Below are 4,684 nucleotides of genomic sequence, written 5' to 3' on the forward strand. Positions count from 1 at the left end.
GGCTGTTATTTGATTTTATCAATCTCTGTGTCTAGGGAGTCCAGACCAGTTGAGGGTGTCGTAGCGCAGGCAGCCGATTGGTTGTGGGTTCAATCCCCACTCCAGAAATTGAAATATTTAATATTTTCGTTTCTTCGCTCTGGTGTCGAAGGGCGGTGTTTAATTCCGCCACTGAAATGCAATGCCTCCAATTCGGCTGAAGATTGCATAATTGGTCAAGAAAAGTCCGCCATCTTAGACATGTAGAAAAAGCGTTGTAACAATTTACATACATAAAAGTCAAATTAGTTAAGCAGTTAGATATAAATTTCTAGAAGCTGTTAAAAATGTCAAAAACTTTTAAATTTAAACGGGGTTCAACTCCGTAAGGCTTAAAGTATTTTACCATTACCCATAGAAACAAAATATTTATTGTTTATTTATAGATGATAACACACAGGTGTCTATATTCTGATAAGAAATTAATTATTATTACTTAATACTTACTGCTATTGATAAAATCATGAATTTAATTATTATTTAGTTCCATACGGAAGTGATGGAATTATTAGCTTTGATTTGGTTAGCTAGTATAATCAATAAATTATTTCAGTCTTTTACAAACATTTTCTTGGACTACTACTGACGGTATAAGCATTTCCCACGAACTCCCTGCGCTGCCTTCATTTCATCTCTTCATCTGTCTCTGCACTGCTGCTGTTAGTCCATCTGGTGGAGGGTCTACTCAAGAAGAGTCTTTCGGGTCGTGGCCGCCACTCGAGAACCTAATAAAAAATATACGAGTATATGAGAACAATTTTTAGACAGAAATATATGTATTAACAAAAAAAAGCCCTTTTTTCACGCTTTTTCCCGCAAAGCAAGTTAATATTTAACGTGATCCTAATTGGAACATGTACCTTACGATTGAAAGTTAATTTGTTTCATCAGCAACAAATATACCTACTACATCTAATTTTAATTTAAAACTTAAAACTTTAGATGAGTTCAGATAATCTCTTCCAACATTTTGCCATTAAATAAAAAAGAAAGTCGATAAAGTTGGCCTTGTGGCTGAACTGTTATTACATGTTTTGTAACTTTTATGAGGATATTAAAAGGTTCCTTACATTTTGAACGATATGCTCGATAGTTGTAAGGTCCTTATGACGCAATGGGACCCCGTATGACTGTAAGCACGATGGTTGCGGGTTCAATCCCTACTCAGGGGAATGATTATGTTCCTTTTCATTTCGTCGCTCTGATAGACAAAGCGACCAGTGCCACCCCTCAACGTAAACTGTCTCGAAAGCTTTTGTTAGACTGGGTTTCCTCTGCCTACCCTGCCAGCCAAAAGAAAAGAAAAATATTATATTATTTTTATTTTTTTATGTTTATTATGTTACTTTACTTGTTTCAATGATGTCGCGAATTTCATTTTCATTCCCTGCCATCCGGTTAAAATTTTGAGATATGTAGGTTATGTAGGTGAGTAAAAGCCTTTGAAGGACCTATTAGGACAAAACGTGACTGGAATCTATTGAGATGCCAGTTAGATGCTTTTTAGATGTCCATGAAATTACTTTTTTGTGTTTTTTTCCCTTTATACTGAATATTAAGAAAAACGGTTTACACATTACGGTGTTTGTAGCAAATTCAAATTTTGCATATAACACCGTCGTAGTTCGATTCCCTCAAACGGGAATCAAACCAACAATCGTCACGTCTACAGTCAAACGTCAGTTAGATATGCTGCTATCACTTAATTATAACAGTCTTACATTGAGACCAGTCGTGGTGCAGGAGCACAAGCATGTGGCTGCGAGCGCGACAGGTCATGGGTTCGATTCCCACTCGAGGATCGGTCTCTATTTTCGCTTTGACTTAACTCAACACATAATATTTTCAAAATTCCTTGTAAAGTGTCCTAATGATAACGGAGTGACTTAGGTTCCCAGTTCCCTTCTGCCTACCCTGTTATAAGCGGGATACAGCGTGAAGCTAAAAAAAAAATATAGAATAAAATTTTATCGAGCTACACAATGAGTGTTATCGTTAGGTTCACTAGGGAGTGTGTGCTCACTGTATACATACTCCAGCGAAGAGAGGAGAACGTTTTAAAATGAAACGTCCGAATCATGTGAGATCTTCGCAAATATGGAAGACCCTAGAAGTGAATATCTTTGTACAAACACTAGCCAATGCTTAAGGCAGGGTTTTGAAGAAATTAAATAAGAGTTTCAATAATATCTACAGCTTATTTTAATTAGTGTTGCCCAAATTCAGTCTTGGTCTTGCAGTCTTGGTCTTGTTCTTGCGTTTTTGCAAGACCAAGAACAAGACCGCGTATTTTTAGCAAGACCAAGACCAAGACTGACCGTGCAAGATTTGAGCAAGAACAAGACATAGCCTGCAAGACTCTTGCGTCTTGCAGCTAGGACTTAGCGCTATTTCACTGAGTAGTTAGGTGTAACAGTTCGGTGTATAGGTAGGTACGCTTAGGAATTCTATGAGACGCAAAAAACTGTAGCAAAGAATATGAAAAACTGGACCTATCTATTAAAATCAAACTGAGTGCATGCATAGTTATGTTTTAACCATCGGCACTTTGATAACGCGGCATCAAAGGTTTTGTACTTCCTTCTCAAAGAAATTTGCCGCTTTTCGGAAGTACATGGTTATGATACACGCGCCGGCGGCTTCTTTTGAAATCTAAAACAATCGTTGCCGCCACGCCGAAATCATAACATTTGACACTATTTGATTGCCGCCATAGGGCGTATGCGTAGGTATACTCATGCAAAATAATTTCGAATTTTAAGAGTACCTACAGGCGCGGTAGAAAGCAAGGAAACGTACTAATAAATAAAGGAATTATTTTAATTCCAGTCATTTCCAATTGAGCTGTGCTTCGAGTCTAACTTAATAATTGTTTTTACTAATTCTCGTTGTTTTCTAAAAACGTATCACGTGTACAATTTAATATGAGTGACGAAGATTCAAATTATTCTAGTCCGAGTAACGAGAGTTTGAGTCACAGATCTAAAAGACCCAAAAGCAAATTTGAGGAGTTTTTCGAAATAATTCATGCATCCCAAACTGCCTTCTGTAAATTGTGCCAACATAAAAAGATTGAAATAAAAATGAAAAACAGAAACACTTCAGGCTTAAGGAAACTTCTAATATCTTTCCACAAAAAGGAATCAGAAATATTTCTTCCTGTTAAACCAAAATTAAGTGGAGATATCACAAGCTTTTTAGTAACCGCTGGAAGAAGTGGACAGGTAAGAATATTTTTTTAACAGTTAAAAGAATTATAACTCTGCGTAGCTATTCATGCGATACTTTCAAAAACGCCATTAACTTACGTAAGTATTTTTGAGTTAGTGGTGTTTTCATCTAGGGGTGCGACATATTAAGTATGTAATTATCGTCTTAAATATTTTTTATAAACACCCATATTTTCATTTAATCGGCCAGTAACAACTAAGTACTTTATTTTGGTAAATTACAGTACAGTGCAACCTTAATATAACAAATATCAATTTAACGACTTTCTCGATTTAACAACAACAAACCTCCTCCTCTTATACGCTCAAACCTAGTATGTTTTAAATAATAACACAAGATTTATTGTTTTGGTTCAGTCGGAAAACAGCAGTGACAACATCACGACAGCTACAGTTGATTGGGTGGTGAAAAAATATCTTCCCTTCTCATTTTTCGATGACGAAGCTACACAAGTATATTTTCGACGTATTTGCCCTAATATGGTGTTTCCTAAAAGGTCTACACTTAGAAGGAAAGTCAAAGAGCGATTTGAAGAGCTCCAATTGAATCTCAAGGAACGACTTCAACAATTATCATCTAAAATGTCTTTTACCATTGATGGGTGGACGTCAATTGCTGGTAGGAGTTACTACGGGGTTACTATTCATTATATAGACAACGAATGGAAGTATCAATCTGTAGTTCTTGATTTTATACCATCACGCGGTCGACATACTGGGGAAGATATTGCAACGATTTTCCATGAATGTTTATTGGAATATGGCATAATTGATAAAATAGAAGGTATCACGGTCGACAACGCAACTGCAAATACCAAATTTATGTATGAACTGGGCAAACAGCTGCCGCCACACTTTGATTCAGACAATCAACATTTCCGGTGCTTTGCTCACATTTTAAACCTTGGTGTACAAGATTTATTAAAGACCTTAGCATTACACTATGAGTCTGACACTAACCAAATATTGCTGACTCGCGTACATCTGTAACAAAGTTACGCAGTATTTCCAGTAAAATAAAAAGAAGTGAGATAGTGAAGAAGAAGTTTCAGTCTGCTTGTGAAGCAGCTGGCGTGCCATCAAATCTAAATGCCATTCTTGACTGTCCAACGAGATGGAATTCCACACATGATATGATTGGATTTGGTTTAAAAGTGAGAGCGGGCATTGACATATTGTGCAGTTCTGTCACCGAATTAAATGATTTTCAAATCACAGCTAATGAATGGCAGGTACTCGAAAAATTACATAAATTTCTAATAAACTTTAAACTTTTAAGTACAAAACTTGGTGGAGACAAATATGTTACATTACCGCTAGTCATTGTATCATTCAATCTCTTGCTAGATAAAATTGAATCTATGGTAAAACAGTTAGATGAGAAACCTAATCGATCTGAAGTGGATGAAAGGCTC

This window comes from Heliconius melpomene, chromosome 2 (assembly GCF_056956725.1).
Source record: "Heliconius melpomene rosina isolate 202511_hmr_F chromosome 2, ASM5695672v1, whole genome shotgun sequence".
Lineage (NCBI taxonomy): Eukaryota > Metazoa > Arthropoda > Insecta > Lepidoptera > Nymphalidae > Heliconius > Heliconius melpomene.